Here is a 19,501-nt window from a genome sequence, read left to right on the forward strand (position 1 = left end):
GCCCAGACCACAGCATGGAATAGTGTGTTTCCCCTCACAGAAGGGATTATTAGCTCAGGGAGTATATAGAAATGGGTGGGTTTTTTGTTATTGTTCAGAGCTAGCGTGTATTTAGTAGGCACAATGACGCACAGTGGGATTTTTTTACACCTACCTTCAAAAGATCGTGGGGTTTTCTTGTCTTTTAGGGGATGGCTATAAATCATCAATATAATTTGGACTTAGAAAGATATACATAGTTCATGTGCATCAGTCACCATTTTCAGTAGCAATGAGAAAATACATGTCATTAGAAGGCATGAAAATGTTGCACATAATTTTCATCAACCACACTAAAGAAACAGAAATTCAAACTGGAGCAAGACTTAGATAATTATCTTAAAAATAGAGAAACCATACTGAAGCTGATCAGCTGATTTTAGACTTCTCACTATAGTTTATACTATAAGTCATAGGACTGCAAGATTTCAGATACTGTTGTAAGTTCAGGTAATATTGATTTTGCACATCTTCTTTAGAACTGGCCCTCATAAGAAGATGCAAAGACTTTTCATATAAAAAATGCTCAATATTCATATTTTATGAACATGGTAGTTTTTCAGGGGTCAAGTTAGCATATTAAAATAAAGAGAAATGGATGTTAAAAATGGTGGTCAATTTCCATGGGAAAAATTCAAAGACTGCTATAAAGAAATAAAAAAAAAAGAATTCTTTTTAATGAGAGTTGTTTTCCATTTGCATTCAACATGTTTTTCTTTCGTTACAGAAGTTTCATCAAATAAAACTTTTGAGCTTTGAAATGAATAACAATTTCTCCACCATAAACATCTAAAACAAGCAAAAAGGCAGGCTGTCCCTTTTCAGACCAAGAAAATCAGGCAACTGGCTTTTTAATGGAAGATAAAGCTGAAGCAGAGCATCAATTGATTCAACAAGCAGAAAATTCAGCATCTCTTTTGAGGGAAAGAGGTGCAGTAGCAAATGATGCTAAGCCTGGTGTTTGTGCTTGCCTGTAGATACAGACAGCAGGAGAGTTCTCTCTGCTGAAGCAATGAATAATTAAAACATGCTTAGAAACCAGCACACACAGTGGCAGGATGCTATCAGACTAGCTGTTGGTGGTGACAAAAATGGCACCCTGTTGGCTGTTAATGTGGAGGTATGAGTAATGCTGGCTCTTAGTACAAAAGAGCTGAGAGCACCTAAGTAGAGAACTTTATTTTCTGATGGTTGTTATAGCGGGCAAAGCTATGTAGCAGAGTGATATTATAGTACTTAGTAAGTTGTTTTCTTCTCGTCTTCACAGAGATTCAGAATAAATAATGCTAGCTTGAGACAGAGATATAAAAGATGATCTATTGCTGTTTTTTTCCAGCCTCATTTTTATTGTAATCATTTGAGATTTTTTCCCAGTGAGAATTAAAAATTAAGATGATAGTAGATATTTTTTTCTACCTGTATATTCATACTGATGCATGAAGTACATGAAATCTAGCATAAACATATTTATATATTTTTCACTTAGTACACAGGGACTTGTAACTATTAGGCACAATCAATAGGCAATCATCAATGAAGAGCAGCTGGTTACCTTACTCATCTGATGAACCAGCAACTTAATGTCCTTTTGACCTCTGGAATATACACTTATTTCTAGTTAACAATACATAAAATACATATAAGGGAGACATTGAGGTATAATTTAACTTTGTCAGTTAACAAACTAGAAAAATGTAAAATTATATTAAACAGAATATTGGATCATCAGAGGATATGTAGGTAGTTTCAGGAATCTTTAAAACTGAGCATGGTTTGTATAGATACTTTGGAGAGCGCCTGTTTTTCCAGTTCTCTGGCTCCAAAAAGCCAAGAGATTTGACAATCAAGAGGTGAGTACTCGTTCCATTATTCTGGTAATGCAGGAAGAATGGAAGTTCTCTGGACTTCATATAGGTTTCAAGAATTTTCACAACATGGAGGTGTGATTTTTACACCATTTAAAAATATGTAAATATATTTTAAAAAATGAGAAATAAAACTTCCAGGTAGAAGCATAAATCTACACTTTTTATGAAGAAGAAGAAGAAGCCAAAAAGAGCCTCAGCAGCACAAAGAATAATACCTACAAAGAAATGTTAACTTTGGAAATTGTTCAGAGAATTCAGTTGGCTACATCGAATTGTAACTGGCTCATTAACATTCCTCTGGTATTATGATTTATTTTTAATTCTATTTTAATATAAAACAAGAAGATACTATGCCTTTCTGATATGATTGAAAATGATGGCTCTGAGCCTTGTCAGAGAAAATTGTAACAAATACAACTATTTCCACAATGCAGAATGCAGAGTGTTATTTCAGTCCTTGCTTTAGCCATCAACATTTTACAATTTCTGTCTCATTTTTGGTTTGTTGTCTCTTATTAAAGAATTTTTGAAAGAGAAGAGTGGAATTTATGTCACTTAACTTTTGACATTTACAAGTCTAAGCTGATTAACCACAGCTTGATTCAGTTGTACACACATAGGCACCTCATGTTACTGAGGTACCCTGAAGAATCTCACTCCTTCCCCATCTGTCAATCCAGAAGTACCTGTGGTCCATGTTGTAACTCATAATCCTATGAAGCTATCACAGTTAAGCCAAATTTTTGCTCCCCTAGGTCTCTGTTTATTCAGTCCATACTTCCTCAGCTTCCACATGGAACTGAAGTAGGAAAAAGTCTTATTGAAGTTGAGATGGGCCACCTGCTATCTCCTTCTCTTGATACCCTGTCATTTAGCAGTAGAATGTCGCAGACATCCTTTTTATGAAAAATCCTTTCTTAGGATTTTTCCTGCTGAAGCTGAGAAGTTTCAGCAACAAGATGTAAACAATGGTTATCTGCTGCTGTGGAATGCAACAGGTCCGTCTGGATTGGCCCATCTTGGATGTTTATAATTAATGGCCAATCAAGAGCCGAGTTCTCTCGGACAGAGTCTGAGAGAGCTACTTTTGTTATCATTCTTTCTTTTCTATTCTTAGCTTAGCTAGCTTCTGGAAACTTTTCCTTCTATTTCTTTTTATTATAGTTATAATGTAATATATATATATATCACAAAATAATAAATCAAGCCTTCTGAACATGGAGTCAACGTTCTCATCTCTTCCCCAACTCAAGAACCCTTGTGACCACTGTTACAGTAGAAGGCACTCAGTCTGGTCAGGAAAATTTGGCTTTGTAAATTATATTGCCTTCCTGCCCATCATGTATTTGTGAATGCACTCTGAGACAACATGCTTCATGATCTTACTAAGGACCAAAGTGAAATTAAATGGTTTTCAGGTTCCTGAGTTATCCTTTAAATAGATACAGCATGATTTTCTGAGTTTTTGGTGAAAACTCCCGAATAGTATGATTTTTCACAAATGAATCACAATAGTAGTCTATCAGACAGTTCTTTCAACATCCTCAGCTGAACTAAATGATTAAACACTCAAAAAAATTAAAATGTTTAGCAATGATTTACAGACCTTTTACCACCTCTGTTGTCTGTTCATTTCCTGTAAGCTTCCTTTTTACATTTTAGTTCATGAAACAAGTTTCTTACTTAGTAAAATAAGCTATCTTCCAAAATTGTCAGACTTCTTGAGTCCGTCCTCTTTGCCACATGAACAAATCTAGATTTCTGACCACACAGTCTTCTGATTTTCATCTAGAGATATAAAAAAAATATGTTTCTGGCTTCATTCTGGAGCCCTGTACAGGCAGGGAGCTGTGTTGCACAGAATGTGACACACTCGCCCCTATCTTTATTCTTCTTTAATAGTCTACACTCATTCCTGTATAGCACCTGTTGTGATATTGTGCCAAGTTTCCCATCACTGCATAAACTTGTGTCAATACAAGAATTTCTACTTCTTCCTCTTTATTTGGTTAAGTACTTTGTGTTACTGTACAGATGCTTGAAAAGAGCTGCTGGATGTCCTCTCTTCTGAGAAAGAACGAGTCCTCCCCATTCTATGAGAACCTCCTCTTATATAATGTTGGATCTTTGTGCCCATCATCCTCTCAACTCATGTTAAATCTTTTCTTACTAGGTAAATAAGCTTGGGTTTACCAGTCTTTTTTAGGTGGATTTTAATCTACCACCAGTATCCTCCTGCATCAAAATATGCCTAATAAGCCAAAGAAATGTGCAGGCAGGTGTTCTATTACTGCACATGAATGTTCTTACCGCAGTCCTTCCCTTGAACAGAGAAGAAATTACTGTGGGGGAAAAACAAACAAACAAATTAAAACAAACCATAAAATAAAAAAAGAAACCAAACCAAACTGTTCAAACAGAATTGAGCGCTATTCCTTCTCAGTTTCAAGAATCACATATGTTTTCTCATCAGTTACCAGTGAAGAGCAGAAATTCTCTTGCTCTCTAAAGCTCTCCTGAGAGCTTTTCTTACCTTCTTTCTTCTGTCTTGTCTTAGCCTTCCTTCTCACCCTCTGCTATTGGAGTCAGGCTGTTGCCTCTTATAACTCTTTCAGGAGATGTTGTTTATATTCAGTTCTCATCCTGGGTATAGCAAAGCATGTTTGCATTTTCTTGCATACCTTCTACTTAGCACCACAGCACCTGTACCAGAGCACAAATTCTAGATGGGACATCCCCAGTGGTATTCCTGGCCCTATCCCAGGGAGGCACAGCAGGCACACTCCCTATCTGAAAATATGGCGTAAGACATTCAGACTCAGGATTTTGTCTTCCTTTTTTTCTACTCTATTTCTCAGGTATTAAAATGATGTGCATTGAGACAAGAAAAAATAAAAACTCTGTTTTGACCCGACAACATCTTGCAAGTTATATAAAAATGACATTAAATTATATTGAAAATTGATACCAGCCACCTTAAAATCTCTCATCTACACAAAAGTGAAATTAGCTTATTTTATTTGGTTTTTAAATAATAAAAAAGTATTTCAGTTGCATGCTTGATATTTTATTTTTATTTCCTATAGTGAAATTTCTATTATTGCACTGCCTGCAAAACATGTGAATTAAAAATATGCAGAAATCAGAGCAGAAACTATAGTTTCATACTTTTACATATACTTTGAATATTACCTTCTGGAACAGTGAATGCCAAACTCTTTTACACTTTCAAGAAGCAAAGAATATGACTTTTTTGCTAAATAAAAAGTACATTTTGTAACGTGTTTGAAAAAAAAATAAATTGGTCATTGAAGCATGTAAAATTGCTATCATTTCCCAAGAGTCCAAAAGAAAGGACTTTGAATCTCTGATAAGACTCTCTTCTGTGTTAAAGATCCATGTAATACACACAGAAAAATCCCACTGTGACTATATGTACTTCTCCCATATGCACACTGTGTGCCTCACAATTATAAACCTACAGGCTCTATATCATTAGCAGAAAGAAATAACAATACATTTGGAAGTAAGCTGGGACTCATTTGGAATGATGGCGTATGGGTTTTTTATTGAAAAAAATGAAAGAATAGACTAGACAATGCCAAGAAAGGATGCTGGCAGAATAAGGGGAAGAATTGGAAAAATAAAATTATTATCAGCTTGTATGGAAAAACAAAAGTATTTTTACCCCCTCTCCTCCAACTAAGTGTGACACATTAATCAATATGTAAGCCGTAATCATGTACATAGTTTAATTTCATCACTTATTAATTTTTAACATAGTTTACAAAACTTTTATAAATGAGAAATTATTGATTGGGTATGGGAGAAATAATTATGTGGGTATGAGGGCATGTATGTAAAAATTCGTATGTCTTATAAACTTTGCGCCTAATGAGAGGGAAACATCTCAACTGCCAATGCAAAGAGATCATTCTCCTTTTTTCTCACAAAGTCCTTGTCTTTGTTCTTTACATTCAATTATTTTTATTTTTTTTTTACGTCATATTTTTTCTTTATTTTGTACATTTGAAATGCACACATTTCTCAAACATTTAAAGGTTTCAGTCAAAATATCCTAATAGAAATTTGATCACTGGGCTTAGGCATGTTCTCCTGAGGAACCCTGCTTCTTTCCTCTGTTGGTAAAGAATTTAAATAGCTACACCATCATCCACTTTTACTTTTCTCAATAATTAACAACATAATAATATTGTTGTTATAACACTATAAATATGTATAAATATTTTATTTATATATTGTATATATTATATACACATTATATTGTACACACATGTATAAATGATAACATAATGCATCTCAACATTTTACATACTTTTTCTTTATTATCTTATTGTATTTTATTGTATTTTTTTAAATGCTGGTGATATTTTTATCACCTTTCTTTAGAAGTAGAATTATTTGAATTTCAGCTACTACTTACTTATTCACATTTTCACTGGATTTCCATTAAAATTTGATATGAAGAAATAAAGTCAGTTATCAATACTGAAGACAGGTTTACAAAATTCTAAAAATTACATAAAGAAATGTATTTTAACTAGCTAAATATGATAGCAATGGGAACAAGAGTTTTATGGCTTGATAAATCTCCATTATAAGTATGATTTTGAATATATGAAGTTGAGCTATACATTAGCTTAATTCTAATTTACAACCTGTAGTGATTTGCTTTTAGTGTTGACAAGAATAGCCCTGATTCTTAATTTTCAGTGTGAAATTTAATCTATGCTCTATGCTGTGGGAATCCTAGGATCTGAGAGTGCTTCCAAATTCCTCTTGGGACAAGCATGTATTAAAAAAAAAAAAAAAAAAAAAAAAAAAAGTTTCTATTAAGTAGTAATCTTTACTTTTAGTATTTTGTGACTCACACATAATTGCAATTGTTCTAACAGCTGAAACATGAAGTTGTTTCTAAGTCTAAGGCTGAGGCTTTATCCTCTCAAGTTTAATTTAAATATATTAATTAGTACTTTAATCATTAGCAATTTAGTTATTTGCATGGGATCATGGACAAAACATATATCTGATTTATAAGTTATAGTACATTACTGAAATTAATCATTCAGATACTAAATGACTGAAATTAATTCATGAAGCTAATTCAATATTACTGAAATTAATATTGTAACTGTAGTGACATTCTAAGAAAAGAACTGCTGCAAGGATCATCTCCATTGTACCAGACTTCTCTAATTTTATGTGTATACGTGTGTGTGTATGTGTGTGTGTAGTTATATATATTAAATATTCACATACTTTATTTAGTTCTTTTTCTGTTTTCATTATCTTATGTCATACTGATGTTATTTTTTCAAGCAACCAAGATGCAAACATACTGTTCAGTCAAAAACAAGGCAAGGGTGAATAAAGAATTGAGAATAAATGTTTATTCTCTTTCCTTCAGTTTCATAATGGGGCCTGATCAGCACAATCAGAACCTATTTATTTATAAACATTTAGTCTAAGAGTGCAACTGATTAAAAAAGGCAGGCTTTGCTAACCATTCACAGATTTACATAACATTAGGAACAATAGGAAAGGTGTATTTTTAAGGATCTATAAAAATAATCACTGACTAGTTACACTAAAAAAATTCTTTTAGCCTATATATTCTGAAAAGGTATTCTCTTCCAAATTTTTTTCCTACTGAAAATTTCCAAGCTGTTTATTAGTAAAAAGATACAAACTTTATTCTTCAGTCTCCCAAGCTCAAAAAGCAAACTTGTGAAGCTCTAAAGAGAATTAGAAAAACATGACACAGAGAAAACAACACTGTGAAGTCATATAAAAAAACCCCAATCCAACTCATGGAAAACCCTTTACTCTCATTCCTTTTCTAAACCCAAATCTGTTTCCTCTGTTAGACCATTTAAACACAAATATTTGCCTTACTTTGCTACGCTTCCAATGAGAAAGGATGCATTGAATAGCTCTGATAAGAGTACCTTTGCTCAATTTCTTACATGAAAGGGGTTGAAGTAAGAGAGAGAACAAAGAATCCAAACAGACATACACAAAGGATGCAGATGAGAAAAGGAGAGAAGTTTACCAAAGGCACAATCATTTAATTTTAACCATGACAACAGGGTCAGATTCTGTGCCTGATAATTGGGGGAATAAAAAGTTTGATGTAATTTTGAAAGAACAGTTAAAGTCAGAAGGAATCCACATAGAAAGACCACAAATTATATGGGATGAGAGCATTCCACAAGAAGAAAAGAATAAGGAAAGATAATGTGGTGTGTTGATCTCAGCTGGCCACCAGATACTCACAAAGCTTCTCTATCACTCCCCTTGCTCACCATGACAGGGGAGAAAAGATTTAAAACTTTTGGGACAAGATAAAGGCAATTTAATGATGAAAAGCAAAGACTCTGTGTAAATAAAGCAAAACAGAACAAAAATATTAATTCTTTACTTCCCACCAGCAGTTGATATCCAGAGACTTACAGAGTAGTAGGGCCTGAACACCAGTCACAGCTGCTTCAGAAGATAAACACCCTAGAAAGGAATGCCCCCCTCCCCTCACTCCTCCTTGCCCACTCTCGCCTACTCCCCTTGGCAGTGGGTGCCGGAGAGGCTGGTTAGAGAAACAGCCATGACGCTGTCTAGGCACTGCTGAGCAATAGCCAGAGCACTGGTGTGTTATCAATACCATTCTAGATGTAAACATTCTCTTTGAATTGTTCCCTTTGGATGCAGACAGCTCTTAAAAAATTGTAATTATGAGAATTGATGTAATTTTGAAAATTAGGTAATTAGTAATTTGTTATTCTTGCCTCATATTACCACCGAATATGCATTTCAGAATTTCAATTTCATAATAAAAACATTGTCTTTTAACGATATCTGTTTGTTAGGTAAGTGCTTTGGTAGTTCATATCCTCAAAATAAGTCATTGTCAGGAACAAGGTGTTTTGCTCTTTGAGGAGACACATCTGTTCTGCGTATAAGTCTTGATCACATGGATCTATCCTTGCAACTTGTCATTGATTTAGCTTTGTAACTTATAGCTAAAGAGTTCTCTTAGAAGTTTTCTACAAAGTAAACAGAATTTCTTATGGGCAGTTAGAAAATCTCATATGAATTCTTTCATCTTTATCTTACAAGAAAAAGAATACCAGAAATAAAAGCCAGGTAGGGGGAGGTTTCTATTAAATATGTATAAATGCATGTAGACAAATCTAGAATTGCTCTAATGTGAGAGAAATCAGCAACTACTGGAACAATAACTTGAACATTAATTTAACCAACTTAATTAATTCCAGAAGGAAATATAAACAAGTGTAACTATAGAATTCATATTTATAACAGCTAATATTATAAAAAATGAATTATTTTGTTTTTTATAAATAATTCTTTTTCCCACATATAATGACCTCTCCACCTTGTATGTTTAACTTTTTGTAGTATTATTATAATTCAGAAAATAAAGACCTTCTGGGTCACATCATTACTATGCTTTGTATATTATTTCAACTGTCAAATTAAAAAGCATAATTTAAATAAAAATCACAAAAATAGTTCTGTAAATGTGCTCTGAAAAATAAATATTTCCCTTGAAAAATCTAAAGCTGAAACATTTTTATAGTCACCTCTACCTCTGCCTCATGCTCTTCTTAAAAGTGCTGCTTTCAAAAATGTTGAGATAATGAAACCCCAGCAGATTTTTAAGCTTGTTACTATAAATGTACTTTTTATATTAACTGGAGGGGAAGGGGGAGTCAAAACACTAAAATCCTAAAGAGGACAGGCACATAAAAAAGACAATTTGATTTAAAAACATGAATTGCTCTTCCAATGTGAAAATGAAATCTCACAGACTCTTTCTGTAAGTGTTCTTAGCATTTGCTAGCCCTGCTATTTAAAACAAATTGTAAGTCTAAATTGTGTGCATGCTGAACTGAATCCATCTGAAAATACTTTAGATGACAGGAAGCAACTTGACAGTGTCTCATTTAAGAGTTTTTCACCAAGAAATAAAGGAAGAATAGGTGTGGAAAACTAGGCAGTTTCTGGACAGTATGACGTACCTAAAATGTTTCTCTGAATTAAATGGATCTACCATAATTCTTGAGAGTATTTCAGAAAAAAATTTTGAATTGTAGCTCAGTTTTTGTGTAGTAAATAAACTTGATTTCTGTAACATTATCTCTGAAATATTGACTGTACTACACTTAAATTTCCAGTGATAAATCTTGTTATGAATGATTAATATGTACAATATGAGCATTACAGGCATAATTTCCTTCCAACCACTGAACTAAAACTGGACAGTGATTTGTCTGAATTTTGATGTGGCGCTGTTGCTAAGGCATAAATTACACTGAACAATACTGAAGAGCTGTCATTCTGGTGTTTACCTTTGGCTCAGAGCATTTAGATATTCATTTTCTTTGCAAGGTCAAATTGCCTCCCCTTTTACAAATATGCAAAAACAGATTAGATTTTACATGGAAACCAGAAAAGTAATAATAATTATGGACTTCTTTTACTCAAATTAGTTACTCTGCTGCAAACCAAAGTAAAAAAGAAAAAAAAAAAAAAAAAAAAAAAAAAAAAAAAAACCTAAAAATATTGTAGTGCTAGGGGGTACTTTAAAAAACAATGTTCATCATATCCTTGCTACTCTATACAATCAAAATATTTCAGTCTGTGCAGAATTAAATTTGCATTTTTCTCTGGTTTAGAAATAAAGGGCTTCAAACTGCACACTTTGTTATTTTATTCAATATATTAAAATAAAATAATTGACACTACTTGTCTTCCATGGACTATGAAAAATAAAAGTTTCTATGTTTCTTCCTCTGATAAAATGCAATGGCTTAAAAAGGCACAAATAATCTATTTCTATTTCTGATAAAGGATTCACTGATTAAAAGCAATCCCAAATAAACATATGTGAGCATTTTTTGGTTAGACTCCCAAACTTGGAACTGAATTTAGATTTAGTAGAAAATGAAAAAATTGGTCAAGTGAATTTGACTGAAGTCAGCAACACACATTATCATGTATTACTCAAGGATTGAACAGGAACCATATTTATAAAATCGTAAACCATTGAATCAAATATAATAGATTCATAGAATCATGGAATAGTTTGTATTAGATACAAATTTTACACATCATGTAGTCTAAGCCCTCAGCCTTGGTAAGGGAAATTGATATTGCAATAGATCAGATTACTCAAAGCCACATTCGATCTGACCTTGAATACTTCCAGTGATGGGACATCCACAATTTCTCTAGGCAGATCAGTCCAGTGTCTCACCATTCCTGCTGTATAAAAAAGAAAAAAATTCTTATGTCCAATTTGAATCTAATCTTCATCAGCTTGGAACCATTCCCCATTGTACTGTACCTATAGGCCTTGTTAACAAGTCCTCCTCCATCTTTCCTTAAAGCTTCCTTTAAATACTGAAGAGTGTCGTTGTTTAACTCAAACAAGCAACTAAGCATTTGTACCTTCCTTCTTTTACTGCCAGGTACAAAAATATAACATTCCTTGCTTATCCTCCTGTGAGATCTCAATGTAGAAGAGGAAAAAGTAGGAGAAAGTTATCAGGGCAGATAAGGTAGCCTCTTCCCATTTAAAATCATATCTGAATTAATATAGTTACAGAATCCTGTCCCTACTGACATAATTTCTTTTTTGTAGCTTGATGCAACAACGAAGGGAAAAGAATTATGAAGAAAGACTATAAGGGAATCATAGAAAGTTTTGGAAACGGAGAGTTAAACAAAAATTATTATTAGATTTAGTTGAAAGATAACTGCACTGGTATTAGCTTCTGGGTCAATTGACACTTGAATTGAAAGAGCTGGTGACTGCAAATGGTGAAAAAAAAGGTCTCCTGTTCTTTAATTGTCACGATCAGTCTTTTTTGAACTGATGACAACTTTAACTCTATGTCAGAATAAAGCTTACAATTCAGTGATAATCCGTGACAGGTGACAGATCTTGTCTAAGACATGAAAAATCTTTCCTGTATTCAATACTTTTTAATGCTGTTCACATTTTTCTTTTGTTTTTATTTTGTTTCTCCTTTTTCTCCCATTTGGCAAGCTATGAATTTAATATGCTTTTCTTCTAGGCAGCATATAAGTAAGCCTACTATGTGTTAAACTCTTCTGCCTCTATTATCTATAAGCATAAATCTTAGGACAGTAATTTCTGAGTTGTGATGGAAGAAATTATTTATTTAAAACCATAACATTTTGATACACTTTGAGTTTTAAAATAAAAGAAGTATATATTTAACATTCAAGTTTTTAATTTATGATAGTGAAAAACTAACTATAAAAGTACAGTAACAGCACAAAAAATGTGCTTTCAACATTTTTTTATTCCAAATGTATAAACAAAAATAGGAAAAGTGAGAAAGACTGACAGACAAAATAACAAAGTAAACAAATATGACCAAAATAAAAAAAAAAACCCAAAAAACAAAAACAATGCTTAGGGAAATTAAGTTTTGACTAGACAGGTATCAAGCTTTTTTAGAGAGTAAAAGATTTTTTAAAAGTGTTATTATTTTTAATGGTTTAAAAATGCTATATGATGTCAATTAAAGCATATAACTCTGTCAGCACTGAAATTGAGAGTATTTCAGGAAAATAATTGTATAAGTTGTATAATTCCCGTTAGTAGTAATAGTAGTTATGCATACAACTAGCATATCTTTTTGATATTATGGGACAAATATCTCTAATTTTTGTGTATTCCTTAACCACTAGACTGCAACAAGTCTTAAGGAAAAATACCAGTCGATTGAAAAAACTCTTGCTTGTGCATTTCATGGTGGGGAATTTTAACTAATCAAGTAAAAGCCATCTTAGTTTATTATTTTGATTTCCATTTCTCTTCCGAACCTTTACAATCATTACCAATCTGTTTCAGGTACATGATTACATAGTTGTCAAGATAAAACTCTGAAAGCATTTTTTTCTAATGGAAGGATAAGTTTCTACAGACTCTTGGCAGCATTATTATGTCTCAGTTTCCTAAAATTCACCAAAGTAAAAAATGTGGTAAGAACAAGACTTAATCTCTTAATCATTTACAACTAGCAAAACCCCTTCTTTAACACAATGTGTACTGTGAAGCATTCATAGTATTTCTCCAAAGTTTTTCACTAATGTCTATATCTCAGAAGAGTAAAAAGAAGAAGGATTTTGTGCTAGGAAAATTACATTCCTGGATATGTCTTTCATTTTCATTTTCTTTATAATAATCAATTTATAGGCCAAAGACATTTTTATTTCAAGTAATATCTATCTAGAACTCTCAGTAAGCTTAAAGAAATTAATATCTAACATCAAGATTTGGTTATTCTTCCTTCCTATTTCCTCATATTGGGTGAGAGCAGCAAGGTTTTGATAGTATGGGTACTGTAGGAGTGGCTTCTGTGACAAGCCACTGGAAAGCTTCCCCTGTGTCAGGCACAGCCAGTGCTAGAGGCTTCTGAGAGAGACCTGCTGCTGGCCAAGGCTGAAGCTATCAACAGCAGTGGTACTGCCTCTGAGCGAATATAGTTATTTAAGAAGGGGAAAAACCTGCTATGTGAGAGCATCTAGAGAGAAGAATGAGAGAGAAACAGCTCTGCAGACATCAAGGTCAGTGCAGAAGGAAGGAGAGAAGGTGCTACAGGTGCCAGAGCAGAGATTTCCCTGCAGCCCACAGTAAAGACCATACTGGAGCAGGTGGATGTCCAAAGAAAAGGCTTGACAGGACCTGTGGCCCTGTGGACAGAAGAGTCCACACCTTAGCAGATTTGCTGGCAGGACCTGTGATCCTGTGGAGGACCCACTCTTGAGCAGTCTGTTCCCAAAGGACTGCATGCCGTGGGAGGGGTCCACGCTGAAGCAGTTTCTGAAGAACTGCAGCCTGTTGGAAGGATGTTTTAGAAACTCATGGAGGATTGTATCCTGTGGGAGTGATCCCACATTGGAGCAGAGCAAGAGTGCAAGGAGTCATCCTCTCAAGAAGGAAGGAGCAACAGAGACAATGTGCGATGAACTGACTTGAGCCCTCATTCCCCATCCCCCTGCAATGCTATGGGGGAGGACGTAGAGAAAATCAGGTGTGAAATTGAGCCCAAGATGAAGGGAGAGGTGAAAGACAAGGGGTTAAGTTTTGGGTTTATTTTCTCATTGCCCTGTTCTGATTTAATTTTAATAAATAAAATTTATTTTCCCCAAGTTTTTTGTTCTTGTGATGGTAGTTGCTGAGTGATTTCTGCCTGTCATGAGCTTCTAGTTATATTTTCTCTCTCCTGCCCAGCTGAAGAGGGAATTAATAGAGTAGCTTTGGTAGGCACCTGACCTCCAGCCAGGGTCAACCCACCACACCCTCTCTTCCAGAATAACAGCAATAGCTGCCACTGGCATTATTTGTATAACTGCAGTTTTGCAAAACTGCAAAATGCACTACCTTTTTAAAACATACCTTTCCTATACAGATGGTTCCTACTCAAATAAGAATTTCTATTTCTTAATCTTTTTACATTAGCATGTTCTTGATGCAGGCTCAAATACTTTGAAAGCTCTTTCAGTATTGTCTTCCAGGAAATAATTGCATGAGAACAACAATAAGTCAAAACCTTACATGCATGTTCTTGGCTTGGTACAAATGAATATAATTTAAATGCAGAGCAGTTTTTTGGGAATATGCTATCTGACAATACATTGGTCCCAATTTCTATATCAATTTCTCTATTACCAAAGCATCATATCTAGAGTGAACACAACAGAGATCTAAAATCCTTTTCTCCCTCCATTCATGATATATTTTCTAATCTCTTCTTTTAGAAATGGAGAAAGCTTCCAAACAGAAGCTGAGGAGCTTCTCATTTAGGATAGTTCTTTCTTAGAAAAATGTTTGACTGTCTGGAAATTGAAGTCTTGTCTGTCATTTCCAGGTGTTTAAAAGATTTCAAGAACGCATTAGAACTCAATAAAATATATGAGCCATTCAAAGCTCAGGGCCTTGAGGTGCAGTTTTCCTGAAACTGAGTTGATCCATCTGAAGAAGGGCTGTAATAATTGACATATTAGAGGCTATCTTATCTTTTCTCTCTCCTTCACAGGACACAAATATCCATCTTGCACTAAAGGGAATATGGGGACATTTTTGTGATGGAGAGTGTAGTGATGCCACCACAGTTGCATTCAGAATTAACAACCATTTCTCAAAGGCAGATAAGCACAACCAATGAAACTTTAGAAACCTTAGATCAAATGCAAAGAAACAATTCCCTTTAATGACAATAACTCTAAGATATGCGACATTCCAGTGTAGAATATCCGAGAGAACAGTAGAGTGAGTACACTTGAATATGAAACAGCAGCTACTGTGCTGCACCTGCTTTACAGGGAGCTCCACTATGCTGCCAGTTAGTGTACCTTCATCAGGCTTTTTACACAACCATAACAGCAATCATGTGTTGATCAACCTAGATCTGTGTTCTCTGGTATTACCTTGGTGCTGTAATTTCAAGCCTCCTATTATCTTGCACTCCTGGGGACAATTGCCACAGTCTTGTGACTGTTTGCTCATGCATTCTTATTCTAAAGGCATCAAGTATTTGAAAACAGAAAGAAATTGAATGCACATACAGTAATTGTTAGCATCTAGTTACAGCAAAATTATTAGTATGGGTTAGATTTCTTTTTTTTTTTACTTTGGGCTATAAAACTACATTTTATAAGTACTGATTCATAATGATGTAACTGATACTGACTTGCATAATGCTAACAAGATAAATTAATTATGAGTTTCAGAGCAATTACTTGCAAGCTACTACAATCAATATGGGAGTGTTTACCTGGTAAATCTTTTATAAATGAGTGTGATGTAATAGCTAAGATGTCAGAATACTTTCATTTATTCCCTTGGGAAAGAGTCAAGGGCAAAACAGAAAACAGTAAAGATAATTTTGTGAAGTTGGTATGCCTGACACAAACACTGTTTACATCTAATAAGATAACTCTTCATTGAATTAATTTACTGAGGGTATTTAATTAAAGTCATTCACTAAAAAAACCCTCAGTTCTGTCTTCATGAGGTAGTCTTTGCACATGTATATGTTAAATTTTAACTCAAAATGAAAGCCCCCAAAACCTCCTCCTTGAAAACCTGCAATTTTGAAAGCCTTAGCCCAGTCTTTCCTGAAAACTTATTCTTTAGCTCTTTCTCTTTGCTTTGCTTCTTTCTGAGCAGCATGAATAAAGTTTCTTGATTTGTCATTTGTACTATGATGTTGATGAATGTAATCAGAGTAACCAAAATTACGATTAATGACTTAACTAATTTCTTCAGAAGACAACTATGGATGTTAAATTTTCCAAATTGTTCTTTTACATGGTGTGATTTGTTTTGATTCTCTACCACGGTTAGCTCTGTTCCACTTTCTTCTTCTAGAATCACTCTAATATTTCTAGTGATAAAAATAAACATAACTGCACTAAATTCAGGAGAATCACCTTGATCTGAATGGAAGTGGTTTCTGTAGCCATCTGGCCATGACCTTGTATGAGCCTGTATAAGTAATGCCTAATCCATGACATTGTGGTTGAACCTTTCTTTTCTTTTTTTCTTTTCTTTTTTCTTTTCATCCCCTGTTCAAGCAAATCTATACAGTAATCTTCCCAGCAGCTAAGACACACAAACATTAAGTATCACAGAATTAGTGGAATGGCATTATGTTTGAAAAAAAGAGAATGTGTCATGAACTTGTAATCTTGAAACCGTTTCTAGAAGACAGACATTTTTACTATGAAGACACCATCACAACTGTCTTGAATTATCCCAGTTATTGGCAGCCTTAGCAGAAGGGGTTACAACTGAAAGAATGTAGGAATCCAGCTATTTGAGACAAGGCTTTTGGAAGAAAAAACTGAAGCTTGTTGGAACAACAGTATGAAAGAAAATCTTATAACTTTTCTCTCAGCTGAATTTACTACATGACTTCAAACCACTTTTAATGAGTAGGGGATTTTAACTCATTTCTATATTTCTAGTGCCTGACTAACGATTTATCATACACTATTTAAGAGAATAGAATTATATGTATTTTTAGTCCCAATTCTAATGCAAAAATGTGTATTCCATCAATAGGAATCAAATGCAGGTTGTCATGGTGCTATCTTTGTATTTGTTCTACCAAAATGTTTTTCATACAGTTAAATGAATTCCAGTGAATCTGGGAATGTTGTGAAAATCTTATACACTTTTATGTGCTTCCAAGGTTCACATCTGCATTCTGATCCAAGTGGGGAACTGCAGATTCTTTTCAAATGTATATTTGCAGCTACAGAACATTACTGTGAAAGCACAGACACTGTGAAGTCTTTCTTAACACACAATATTCACTAAGTCTAAAAGCATTTGAAATGTCTCTGTTAATGGATAAACACTGGCTCTAAAGATTGAAAATGTGCTTCCTGCAGAAAGTGATATACACACAAATAAGCACAAGATGTAGCTATGAAAACAATCCAATTTCAAAGCTATCACAAGGGAAAAGGTTCAATACATATGACCCTCCTCTGAAAAATAATTAGCTTTATTCAGTGTTTGGCAGCCTTTGTAGAGATATACCAGTTTCAATAAATGAATGATAACATCTATTAAAAAAACCACCTCTAGGTTTATCAAGAACCCATCATGAAAGGTGAATTAAAATCCAGTACTGAAAAATTCCACATTCCACAGGGCTAGAAACAGTTCTTACATGGACCAAGAGCCATCCTAGTAATAAAACATAAGAAGTAGTAAAACATAAAAAAGATTGTAAGCAAGTATAACAACACATAGGACATTCCTTTTATAATGGTTATATTTGATTATAATCACTTAAAACCTATCTGTTACAAAGGACAAAAATAAAAAAAAAAATCTAAAGTTTTAAAAACTTTATTTACCTACTTTTGATGTACATGTTGGCTTCAGGTACTTAGTATCCATTTCAATTTTTTCATTTGAATTGGGAGAGATGCTTACATTGTAACTTCAGCTTCTCCTTCCCATTTAGGATCAGCATGTATCTACTCTCTAAACTATTTTTTTCAGCAATATTTCTTATATTTCAGAAATTATGCAAAATGAAGTTCGCTTTTTAAAGTGAAAATCACTGTGGTCACAAACATCTGTAGAGAGACAAAAACATATCTGACATTTGTCTCACAACAACAACATATCTAACATGTCACTAATATATCTAACATTGCAAAAGAGGAAGAATTATACACTATCGTCACATCATGTGCCAGATAGCCTAGTTAAGAGAGGACTTACCAAAACAGAGAAAGAAAGATGCTTGATTTAATGTTCAAATGTCTTGGACAGTTACTTTGACAATCTTAATATATGCTTTCCATCCACCAATGAACACAGAAGATGGTAAGTAGATTAGAAAGATCTAAGAGAAGGAAAACAGTGATGTATTTACATTTGTGCTATACAAGAAACATATGCATTCAGAGTTATTTAACATTCCGTAGGATACTCCTTAACAATGAGGCAAGACCCTGAATGCCTCTTCTATTCCATTTCTTTTTCACTTCTTTAACTCTTAACAAAAGGCAAAGACATTTCAGGAACTGCCAAAAGTTTAAAGTTTTTGAATGTGTCAGCATATAACACCTCTCTTAAACCTCCCAGAATAGACTATCTACATATCTGACTCAATTAGTCCACTTCATCCCCTTTCTGGATTGTCACACATACCAGAACTCTTCTTTCTTATGGTACTATTAAAAAGCCCAAACTCTGTACTTCCTTGAATAAGCTAATCATACCTGAGTACTTCCTCTTTTAGTTCTACTTCTACAGAAAACAACTGTGCTCAGTTCAAGTTAAATATACATTTAAAAAAATACTTTCCCCTTTTATTTAAAATCTAAATTATTTATTGGAAAAGATGGCTTTGTGTAACAGCATTTTTCAAAGTATTTCAGACTAACCTATTCATGCAGAGCTTTAAAATGTGTCCTTTTTTAATGCAAAACTAATGAGATGTACTACTTACAGCGGCTCTAATATGCTATTTTGTCAGGAGACATAGAAACAACTATTGTACATTATCCTTTTCATCGGTAGCTGCATAACTACTGTGATACCAAAAGCATTGTATCTGTGTTTCTAGGCTTGAAAATTGAATAGAAATAGCTTTGGCAAGGAGCTTGCTGAGTACTGTAAAGACATTATTTCCATAGGGCTTGCTGCTTCATTACTTTGGAATAGAGTACATAATCAGGCTTCACAGGATTTTTTTCCTGTATAGATGGTTAATATTTACCATTAAGGGAAAGCAACTTTCCTGCTCTGACTCCCTCAATTTCTGTCAAATCACAGCATCTAGACAGAGTTATCTGTATGGTAAACTTCTCCACTTGCCTTTTTCCCTTTTCTCAGATTTTTCATGTGGATATTTGACAGGTCTAAAGCAAGACGTGGCTTAAGAAGATTGGTTGAAAGTTGAATTTTATGGGACTGGAAATTCTGAAAATATGTACAAGAGATCTTTGTAAAATGACTTTTTTTATGTGCCATTTTGTTCAGTTGGACA

The sequence above is a fragment of the Camarhynchus parvulus genome, chromosome 1 (genome assembly GCF_901933205.1).
Source record: "Camarhynchus parvulus chromosome 1, STF_HiC, whole genome shotgun sequence".
Lineage (NCBI taxonomy): Eukaryota > Metazoa > Chordata > Aves > Passeriformes > Thraupidae > Camarhynchus > Camarhynchus parvulus.